Source organism: Triticum aestivum, chromosome 7D, assembly GCF_018294505.1.
Source record: "Triticum aestivum cultivar Chinese Spring chromosome 7D, IWGSC CS RefSeq v2.1, whole genome shotgun sequence".
Classification (NCBI taxonomy): Eukaryota; Viridiplantae; Streptophyta; class Magnoliopsida; order Poales; family Poaceae; genus Triticum; species Triticum aestivum.
Window position 1 is genome coordinate 103441202 of NC_057814.1, and position 12344 is coordinate 103453545.

The following is a 12344-nucleotide window of genomic DNA, read 5'->3' on the forward strand; positions in this document are numbered from 1 at the left end:
TTACAAACCCTAAAAGGTCAAATTTAAAAAATATGGTAGTTCAAAAGGTTTACAAAAAGGGATTTTTTTCTCGTTTCTAAAAAACCCTAGAAGTTTAGATTCAAATAGCAGAGCGATTCGATGTTTAATAAAATCTAGGATTCTCCCCCATTACCAAAGAATAAAGCAAGAAGCTCAAATTAAAAAAACAGAGCAGTTCAAAATTCAGAAAGAAAGGGATTTTTCCCATTTATAGAAAAACGCAACAGTTGAGACTTAAAATGACACAAAAGTTCAAATGTTTATTATGGAAGAAGAAGATCAAATTAAAAAAACATAGCAGTTCAATTTTTTTTATAAAAACGGGTTTTCCCGTTTCTAATAAAAACTAGAAGTTCAAATTAAAAAAATGGAGAAGTTCACTATTTATTACAAAACCAAGAAGGTCAAATGAAAAATAGAGCAGTTCAAAAAGTTTATCAAAACGAGTTGCTAGTTCAATATTTATTACAAAACCCGAATTTTTTCGTAAATAAGAGAAATAAACCAAGAAGTGCAAATTACAAAAATAGAGCAGTTCGAAATTTATAAAAACTAAGATTTTCCTTGTTACCAAAGAAATAAAATAAAATTAAAGTAATGGAATTAGTTTGATGTATTCGGAACACCTAATAATTCTTTTTGTTTCTAGGAAAAATAAAATTATGAAGTTCAAAATTAAGAAAAATGTTTGATTCTTATTAAAAACATATTTTTTTTCTAAGAATAAACTAAGAATTTCAAATTAAAATAACTGAGAAGTTCGAAGTTTGTAATAAACTCACATTATTTCTCTCTACTAAAGAATAAAATGAAGAGGTTCAAATTAAAATAAAGGAACAACTAAAAAAGTTTTAAAAGATTTTCCCCATTTTTAAAAAAACTGGAAGTTCATACTAAAACAACGAGGTGGTTCGATGTTTATTAAAAAATCTAGGATTTAACCATTTTTAAAACACTCAGATATTTGTTGTTATGAAGGAATCAACCAAGTTCAAATTGAAAAAACAATCAAATTTGATGCTTATTTAAAAAAATTACTAAAAAATAAAAAATGAAGTTCAAATTAAAATAACACAAAAGTTCAAAGTATATTAATGAAGGAAATATGCCCTAGAGGCAATAATAAAGTTGTTATTTTATATTTCCTTATTTATGATAAAGGTTTATTATTCATTCTAGAATTGTATTGATTGGAAACCTAAATACATGTGTGAATATATAAACAAACAATGTGTCCCTAGTGAGCCTCTACTTGACTAGCTCGTTGATCAAAGATGATTAAGGTTTCCTAACCATGGATATGAGTTGTCATTTGATAACGGGATCACATCGTTAGGAGAATGACGTGATGTACAAGACCCACACATTAGCTTAGCATTATGATCGTTCAGTTTTATTGCTATTGCTCTCTTCATGTCAAATACAATTCCTTCGGCTACGAGATTATGCAACTCCCGGATACCAGAGGAATACCTTGTGTGCTATCAAATGTCACAACGTAACTGGGTGATTATAAAGATACTCTACAGGTATCTCCGAAGGTGTTTGTTGAGTTGGCATAGATCGAGATTAGGATTTGTCACTCCGAGTATCGGAGAGGTATCTCTGGGCCCTCTCGGTAATACACAACATAAGAAGCCTTGCAAGCAAAGTGACTAATGAGTTAGTTGTAGGATGACGTATTACGGAATGAGTAAAGAGACTTGCCGGTAACGAGATTAAACAAGGTATGAAGATACCGACGATCGAATCTCGGGCAAGTAACATACCGATAGACAAAGGGAATAACGTATGTTATCATAACGGTTCGACCAATAAAGATCTTCGTAGAATATGTAGGAGCCAATATGGGCATCCAGGTTCCGCTATTGGTTATTGACCGGAGAGGTGTCTCGGTCATGTCTACATAGTTCTCGAACCCGTAGGGTCCGCACGCTTAACGTTCGGTTACGATATTTTATTATATGAGTTATGTGATTTGGTGACCGGATGTTGTTCGGAGTCCCGGATGAGATCACGGACATGACGAGGAGTCTCGACATGGTCGAGAGGTAAAGATTCATATATAGGACGATAGTATTTAGACATCGGAATTGTTTCAGGGGTACCGGGTACTTATCGGGTCACCGGAAGGGCTTCCGGGCACCCCCGGCTTCGTTTTCTGCTCGCGAGACGTGGAGGAACTCGCAGCCGTCAAAGAAGCCGGACAACTGCTGACGAGGAAGCGGTAGCTGGCCATGTTGGTGTCGCGAGCGTCCCACTCGCCGGAGCACTGCTGCACCACCAGATCCGAGTCGCCGTAGCACAGGATCCGCCGGACGCCGAATTCCTTGGCAAGCCGGAGGCCATGCACAAGGGCTTCGTACTCGACAACATTGTTGGAGGTAGCAAAGTGGATCTGGAGCGCGTATCGAAGCCGGTCGCCCTTTGGGGAAGACACCACGATGTCGGCTCCCAAGCCGGAGCGCATCTTGGAGCCGTCAAAGTGCATGCGCCTATGTGTCGAATCTGGCGGCGGCAGCAGGTACTGGGTCTCGGTCCAGTCGACGAGGAAGTCAGCCAGAGCTTGGGACTTGATCGTGGTGCGGGGCTCGTAGAGGATTGTGTGGCCGGCTAACTCGATCGGCCATTTGGCGACCTGGCTAGAGGCATCCCGGCAACCCATGATCTCGCTGATGGGGGCTGTGCTGACTACTATGACAACATGCTCTTGGAAATACTGCTTCAACTTCTTGGCGGTAAAATACACGCCGTAACACATCTTCTGGTAGTGCGGGTAGTTCTGCTTGGAGGCGGAAAGCACCTCGCTCAGGTAGTAGACTGGGCGCTGGACAGACTGGACCTTGCCCTTCTCTGGTCGCTCGACCACCATCACCATGCTGACCGACCGCGAGGTGGCAGCAATGTAGAGCAACAGCGGCTCCTTCTCGGTCAGTGCGGCCAGGACGGGTGTGATGGAGAGCATGCGCTTTTGATCCCAGAAGGCCTCGTCCGCCTGGTCGTTCCACTCGAACGGCGTCGTCTTCTTCATCCGCTGATACAGGGGCAAGGCGCTCTCCCCCAGCTGGCTGAGAAATCGGCTGACCGAGGCCAAACAGCCAGTGAATTTCTGCACATCACGCAGCCGGGCCGGCTTGCGCATGCGCTCGATGGCCTTGATCTTCTCTGGGTTCGCCTCAATGCTGCGTTCCGAGACAAGGAAGCTGAGTAGCTTTCCGGCCGGCACGCCAAAAAGGGCTTAGGCTGCTCCTTCTCCTTGCGTATATGTGTGTGTTCTACTGATCTGATTGCCCGCATGCATGAGGGCTCCTGGGGGTTTTATAGGTCAACCCCCCAGGGGTACAATGGTAAAGACACAAAGCCGTGGGGTGATACGTCCATTTTGCATCATGCTTTAATATCGATATTTATTGCATTATGGGTTGTTATTATACGTTGTGTCACAATACTTATGCCTATTCTCTCTTATTTTACAAGGTTTACATGAAGAGGGAGAATGCCGGCAGCTGGAATTCTGGGCTGGAAAAGGAGCAAATATTAGAGACCTATTCTGCACAGCTCCAAAAGTCCTGAAACTTCGCGGAGGCAGTTTTTGGAATTAATAAAAAATACTGGCAAAAGAATTAACCAGAGGGGGGCCACCCACCATCCACAAGGGTGGGGGGCGCGCCCCCTGCCTCGTGGGCCCCCTGGTATGCCTCCGGTGCCCATCTTCTGCTATATGAAGTCTTTTACGCTGGAAAAAATCAGGAGGGACCCTTCGGGACGAAACACCGCCGCCACGAGGCGGAACCTTGGCGGAACCAATCTAGGGCTCCGGCGGAGCTGTTCTGCCGGGGAAACATCCCTCCGGGAGGGGGAAATCATCGCCATCGTCATCACCATCGATCCTCTCAGCGGGAGGGGGTCAATCTCCATCAACATCTTCACCAGCACCATCTCCTCTAAAACCCTAGTTCATCTCTTGTATCTAATCTTTGTCTCAAAACCTCAGTTTGGTATCTGTGGTTGCTAGTAGTGTTGATTACTCCTTGTAGTTGATGCTAGTTGGTTTATTTGGTGAAAGATCATATGTTTAGATCCTTTATGCATATTAATATCCCTCTGATTATGAACATGAATATGATTTGTGAGTAGTTATGTTTGTTCCTGAGGACATGGGAGAAGTCTTGCTATAAGTAGTCATGTGAATTTGGTATTCGTTTGATATTTTGATGAGATGTATGTTGTCTTTCCTCTAGTGGTGTTATGTGAACGTCGACTACATGACACTTCACCATTGTTTGGGCCTAGAGGAAGGCATTGGGAAGTAATAAGTAGATGATGGGTTCCTAGAGTGACAGAAGCTTAAACCCTAGTTTATGAGTTGCTTTGTAAGGGGCTGATTTGGATCCATATGTTTCATGCTATGGTTAGGTTTACCTTAATACTTCTTTTGTAGTTGCGGATGCTTGCAATAGGAGTTAATCATAAGTGGGATGCTTGTCCAAGAAAGGGCAGTACCCAAGCACCGGTCCACCCACATATCAAATTATCAAAGTAACGAACGCGAATCATATGAGCGTGATAAAAACTAGCTTGACGATAATTCCCATGTGTCCTCGGGAGCGTTTTCCTTCATATAAAAGTTTGTCCAGGCTTATGAAGGAAATATGCCCTAGAGGCAATAATAAAGTTATTATTTATTTCCTTATATCATGATAAATGTTTATTATTGATGCTAGAAATGTATTAACCGGAAACATAATACATGTGTGAATACATAGACAAACAGAGTGTCACTAGTATGCCTCTACTTGACTAGCTCGTTAATGAAAGATTATAGACATGAGTTGTCATTTGATTAACGGGATCACCTCATTAGGAGAATGACGTGATTGACTTGACCCATTCCGTTAGCTTAGCACCCGATCGTTTAGTATGTTGCTATTGCTTTCTTCATGACTTATACATGTTCCTATGACTATGAGATTATGCAACTCCCGTTTACCGGAGGAACACTTTGTGTGCTACCAAACGTCACAACGTAAATGGGTGATTATAAAGGTGCTCTACAGGTGTCTCCAAAGGTACTTGTTGGGTTGGCGTATTTCGAGATTAGGATTTGTCACTCCGATTGTCGGAGAGGTATCTCTGGGCCCACTCGGTAATGCACATCACTATAAGCCTTGCAAGCATTGTGACTAATAAGTTAGTTGCGGGATGATGTGTTACGGAACGAGTAAAGAGACTTGCCGGTAACGAGATTGAACTAGGTATCGAGATACCGACGATCAAATCTCGGGCAAGTAACATACCGGTGACAAAGGGAACAAACGTATGTTGTTATGCGGTCTGACCGATAAAGATCTTCGTAGAATATGTGGGAGCCAATATGGGCATCCAGGTCCCGCTATTGGTTATTGACCGGAGACGTGTCTCGGTCATGTCTACATAGTTCTCGAACCCGTAGGGTCCGCACGCTTAACGTTACGATGACAGTTTTATTGAGTTTTGATGTACCTAAGGAGTTCGGAGTCCCGGATGAGATCGGGGATATGACGAGGAGTCTCGAAATGGTCGAGATGTAAAGATCGATATATTGGACGACTATATTCGGACTTCGGAAAGGTTCCGAGTGATTCGGGTATTTTTCGGAGTACCGGAGAGTTACGGGAATACGTATTGGGCCTTATTGGGCCATACGGGAAAGAAGGAAAAGGGCCTCAAGGGTGGCCGCACCCCTCCCCTTGGTCTGGTCCGAATTGGACTAGGGAAGGGGGGGCGCCCCCTTCCTTCCTTCTCTTTTTCCCTTCCTCTTTTCCTATTCCATATGGGAGGTGGAATCCTACTAGGACTAGGGAGTCCTAGTAGGACTCCACACTTGGTGCGCCCCCTCCTAGGGCCGGCCTCCTCCTCCCTTGCTCCTTTATATACGAGGGCAGGGGGGCACCCCAGAGACACAACAATTGATCCTTGAGATCTCTTAGCCGTGTGCGGTGCCCCCCTCCACCATATTACACCTCGATAATACCGTTGCGGAGCTTAGGCGAAGCCCTACGTCGGTGGAACATCATCATCGTCACCACGCCGTCGTGCTGACGAAACTCTCCCTCAACACTCGGCTGGATCAGAGTTCGAGGGACGTCATCGAGCTGAACGTGTGTAGAACTCGGAGGTGCCATGCGTTCGGTACTTGATCAGTCGGATCGTGAAGACGTACGACTACATCAACCGCGTTGTGATAACGCTTCCGCTGTCGGTCTACGAGGGTACGTGGACAACACTCTCCCCTCTCGTTGCTATGCATCACCATGATCTTGCGTGTGCGTAGGAATTTTTTTGAAATTACTACGTTCCCCAACAGCTTATCCTTTGCTACAGAAAGGATTGGGCCATCTTGCTGCACCTAATTTACTATCATTACTTGTTACTTGTTACAAATTACCTTATCACAAAACTATCTGTTGCCGATAATTTCAGTGCTTGCAGAGAATATCTTACCGAAAACCGCTTGTCATTTCCTTCTGCTCCTCGTTGGGTTCGACACTCTTACTTATCGAAAGGACTAAGATAGATCCCCTACACTTGTGGGTCATCATGGGGCCGGGTTGTCAGCGACCGGGAAGCCGGCGCTGGGACCTGCCGGGTGTCAGGGCTCGCGGGGTTCTCTGGGCGCGGGCCCCATGTGCTAGGAGGCACTGTTCTCTGTCTTGTCGATCGTCATGGAGTGGCCGGGTCAAGTCCGCTAAAGTGGTGCACCGCCAGGTCGCCGTCTGCTGGCGTCAGCAGTGACGATGGGTGCGTTGCAGCCACGCCGGCCTCGGTTAGCGGGGCAGGTGGGGCACTATTGCCACGCCTTTGCCGGTCAGAGGAGTTGGGTGGGGAACTGTTGCCATGCTCATCCCTTTGGTGGAGACCCGTCCCATCATACGCCTTAGATGGGACTGGAGCTGACCCGTGGCCGGGTTGAGGAACACGCCATGGGAGAGCTGGCTTGCTGGAAAAGTCTTGGTTCGCCGGGTTCGGCCGACTTGCGCTAGCCGGTAGGGCCAGGTTGCCGCCTTGGTTGGGTCGAAGAGTTCGTCCGAGTTGAGGGACTTGGCTGGGTTGAGGAACCCGGCCAAGTGCGAGCCGGATTGAGGGGCGATGCTGGCCCCAACATTTTTGAAAAGGATCCGGATTTCGTTGCCTGCTCGGGGTTCATCCCCCTGACACTCGTGGACATGGACGCCACCGCGCGAGCGATGCCTTTTCTTGTGTGTGTTTCCTATAGAAGAGCTATCTCTGTTCACTTGAGATGAAAGCTCGTTAGCTGGGTTGGTGCGCACATTCCGCACTTCAACATGAATTTTGAATCCTCTTTCTTTCTCTTATCGACGAGTGGACCCCACACATGTGCTGCCTAACGCACCGATCCCGGCCTTTCTGTAACACCCCAAAATTTTGACCTTGTTTTATTAATTAAAATTTTGCCAGGAAATTAAATTTTTATTTTCTGGATTTATCTTTTGATTTCAGAACCTCTTTTTTTTAATATTGTGGAGTTTTTACCCCACATGAAAACTTTCCAAAAATATTATTGGTCTTGTATACTCTCTCAATAAAACAATTCTTTTATCAGTGGATTTAATTGCATAATTATTTTTCCCTGAGCTTCATTTCTTTTAAATGATTTTCATAAGCTTTAGAGCTTCTTTTGCACTACAACCTATTTAAATATTCCTTTAAAACTTCCACCAAAATTAGGGGAGGTCAGTAGGAGTATATAATTCAACTTTATGCAAAAACCTATGACTGTGCTTTGAAAATTTTGAGCAAATCATCCTCTTTTGCTCTCTGGTTCAGTTTGGCATTTTCTACTGCAACCATATTTTAACTTGCCCTTTTACCCATGACTCTTTTTCCTACTTATAGACCACCCTGCAAAACCCTTAAGCCCAGGAGAGTGGACCCATTGGAGTATGTTTGGTCCATGAAATGATGCCCTTTTCTTTCTGTCCAGAATTGGTTTTCTCAAAAACTTGCACTAACAAGTTTCTGTTTTTGCCAAACTAACCTTACCACCTTCTTTAGCATCTAAAGAGACTATGATCTGGAGTTTTTGGCTACCCCAAGAGATGCCTAGATGCCCATGACATTCTGTCGAGCACTTTATGTGCATGGCCAAATTTGGCATGATTTTTAGTTGGCATTGTGAGCTTGATCCTCTGACCTAACTAACTTGTCCACTAAGCTCCTAGCTAACCCTAACCCAGGCCTGTTAACTACCAGCATCATCCGAGCTCTCTAACACGCGCTGGCATTTCGTCGAGCACCTGGCGTGCATGCGCTGGGCGCGCCCAGAGTGCGCGTTTTGCACGTGCGTGCGCACGGGTCGCCGCGTCTGGCCCCTGGCCTTTGCTCACCTGCAGAGCCACGCCCGTCCTCATCCACTCACCAGCACCCTCCAGGCCGCCCCTGGAGCTCCACAGCGCCGCCGTCAGGTCGGCCGTGGCAGCTAGCGGCCGGCCACAGCAGGGCTCTGCCGCGGATGGCGCCGCCCGAGCCACCCGCGCGCGCCAGCTCGCCCCCTTGAACAGTGGGGAGCTCGTCGGAATGCGCCGACCAGCCCCAAACACCTCCACGTCGCCCTGCAGCAACAGAACGACGGTTCGCCGTCGGTCTTATCCACGGCCGCCGCGGAACCGACCTTGGCCGCCTATAAGAGGAGCCCCGAGCTCGTCCAGTCACTCAGGCAAGCTCAAGCCATCCACCTAGCGCTCCCATAGCCTGCAATCGACCAAGGAAGGCCGTCTTCCCCCTCTCCGGTCAGCTCGGCCGCCGCCACGTTCCGGTCCCGCTCGTCGCAACCAGAGCCTCCCCCGTCCGTCTGGAGCCACCGTTCAACTCCCCTGAACCTTGCGGAGCCACCCACCTCTCAAACACGATCGGGAACCACCGTAGCTCTAGTCCCCAAAACCTCCCGAAGCCACCTCCGCCGCGGAGCTCGCCGCCGGCGACTCCCTCCACCCCCGCCAACCTAGCGACCACCGGGAGGACCGCCCTGGACTGGCGGATCCATCCCTGCCCCCGGGGGCCCGTGGGGAGCCGCCGTTCGCTGGCGTCGATCACCGGAGCCCGCCACCACCCGGACAGAGGAGGAGGGAGGCGCGGGCGACTGGTCAAACCTGACCAGTGGGCCCCCTGGACCCACTGTCAGTGACCCCGAGCCGGCCCGCGCTGTTTTAAGTGGAGGCGTAAAGCCCTAAGTACGTGTCCCCCTCTCGAAAGCGTATTTCGTCCGAAACGTTTTCTTTTCTGTTTTATTTTAAAATCAGATTTTGACCGAAACTTTGACTGGCTATATCTTTTTAAATAAAACTCCAAATGAATTAATTATTTTTCCTACCTCTCTCAAATTCCACCTAGTTTATTTTAAGATTTATTTCAAAAATATCTAGGACAACTTTTTGCGCTGTTTTTAAAGTATGTGTTATTTGAATATTTTTTGGAAATAGGGATTTGGAGGGGAGATTATAACTTTCAAAAGTTTTGGAGTGCACCTCACCCCTCCACACCTTGAAGGCAAGCATCCTGAACTCAGATATGATACAAGTTGGGTGTTGTTTTGCTAGAATATTTTAGAACTCCATCATTTATGCTAATGTGGAGTGGCGTTATTTTATGTGGAATCATACTCATGCATATAAGCACATGGTGAAAATCTTTTCTGTTATGTATGCGACATTGGTGATAGTAGCTACTTCTCATGCCACATGTGCCTGATGATAGTTTGGAGGGAGTCCGAAAGGAGGTTATGTTCCGGTGAACACAACCCCGTGACTGACGTCTCGTTGTGGCGAGAATGTGCAGTAAGGCATGATGGGGCATGAGGGGTGGTGACCCTGTCGGGAAACTATGAAGAACATTGCTATGCTAACCATGTAGGGAATACTTAAACCTCCTGAGTCGGCCGTAGATCGAGTCTTGTTCCGGTAACCTCCCATACTTGTTTCGTACTACCACTTGTCCCTGCCATAGGTAGGGTACGGTTCAGTAAGTTGTCAACCCCTTTCTAGCACACACCGTACAGAGAGGCCATGGTGGAAGATACCGGCTGCATCCGGTAGGCATGCCACCTGGTCCGGGGGCATGGGTGTTTCCGGTTGGAGCCGAGGGGGTAGCTCCCCTAGTTTGCGCGCGGTATAAATTTTGTGATCCCATGCTAAGTCGAGGTTGCAGCCTCCCCACTTAGAGTTTCGCTTAACGGGTGTCGTGGGTGATTCCAGACACCGGTAAGTTAGGCTGGTGTGTGCGGTTAGGTGTGTTTTCAATTAAAAGACCGTAGACGGAATTAGTCCCGATGGACTAAAGAAATCCGTTACCCGTGGGTAAAGAGTACACCCTCTGCAGAGATTATACATCTATTCGAATAGCCGTGTCCATGGGTAAGGACTACAGTCTGGGATGGGTCAAGTGTCGGTCTTAGTGTCGGTTTTCGGAGGAGAAAACTGTTAAACCAGAACTTGGATCATGACTTGTGACTTGTGATGATTATGATTATTATTATTATGGACTAACCATTTACATTATTTGAAATATTGAGTATCCCTGGGACGGTTCTACCTCCTGGATATTCGCCATGCTTATTTACCTTATAAGCCCTTTATGTGATGTCGCTGAGACGCCCGACTGTGGCATGCTTGTTATTTATTTACCTTATAACCCCTTTATGTGGTGTCGCTAAGACGCCCGACTGTGGCATGCTTGTTATTTATTTACCTTATGAGCCCTTTATGTGGTGTCGCTGAGACGCCCGACTGTGGCATGCTTGTTATTTATTTACCTTATAAGCCCTTTATGTGGTGTCGCTCAGACACCCAACTGTGGCATGTTTGTTATTCTTTTATATAAGCCCTTTATGTGACGTCGCTCAGACGCCCGACTGAGGCACGCTTTATATTATTACCCATTCAAGGTGTCGCTTCAGACACCCGATCGGTGCATTTTTTTAATTTCCTGCTTACGTGCATCGTGAGTTTTATTTTAGGACTGACTAAGTGACCGTGGATTATTTTAGTGCATGTTTATCACCTGCTATGCTATACCTGTTTTCATGATGTTTGCGAGTACATTCAAAGTACTCACTGGCTTGTCCCTAGCTATTGTCTTGGCCAGATTTCTTGCATGGAGAGGAGCGCCGCGATGACAGTCCTGGAACCTAGGCAATGGAGATAGCAGCCTCGCGAAGATAGGAGTTATCCTGGTCAGCTGTTCCTGTGGGAAATGGAGTCCTATAGACACAGATGAACCACAAACCGCTTCCGCCATCAACCACTAGAAACCAACTGATGTACTCAGAGGCCACAATGGTCTTGTACTACATATTTTGTACTTTGCTTGGAATTTCTGTATCAAGTTGGTGCCTCATCAGCTAACAATAATCCTGGGGCTGGTGAGCACAAGGGCCATTTTCTGGGAAATTAATATCCCGAAAACCGGTCCTGACACTTTCCCGATGCCAAATAGGGAATCCCTGTTAGGATGTGACCGCAAGGTGAAAAACCATCGGGATTAGAGAGGACAAGGTACAGACTTCAAGGATTCGAAGGTGAGGGTTCGTTTTCGACGAGCTCTACAACATCAAGTTTTAAATCAGACTGCACTCGCAAGATCGTATCAACTAATGAATGTACAAAAAAAGAAGGAAGCAAGAATCATGCATGTGACAAGGTGCCACCAGATTTTAGGACGAGCCTTTTCTTTCTGGATTAGTTAATTAATTATTTAACCTAAATGATAAGTGTCACACGGGTGACATGAAGCAATCTGGCCGTGACTTTTTTAAGTTGTCATCCCAAAAAAAGCAAAAAAAAAACCCGAAACTTGCCTTCCAAAAAGAAAGTTGCTATGCTACATAATTAAAGTTGCCATGGTCGCATCACTAAATTTGCCATAAAAAATATTTTCAAAATTGCCATGTGTTCGTGCCACATGTGTGACACTTACCAGGGTCTTATTTTAATCCATGGAATTGAGGCAACTTCTTAAAAAAAACCCGGAATACTTCTCTATTCCATTAACCAAAACAACCAGCTAAATCGCTGGTAAAAAAATCCACGAGAATTATAACCGTGAGATTGTTGTTGTAAGAGTTTTTCCAGGTTAGTTTAGTCCTTATCAGTACTTGTGCAAGGGTCGGCTATATAACTCCTGCATGTACGATTGGTTTTAGGTTTTTTTATTCGTGAGTTAATTTTTTTTGCAGGAATGTTTATTCGTGAGCTATGAAAATAAGTCAGAAAACGCCCAGGTTTCGAGCGACCATATCGTGAGTTTTTTCTGTGATTTTCATGTATTGA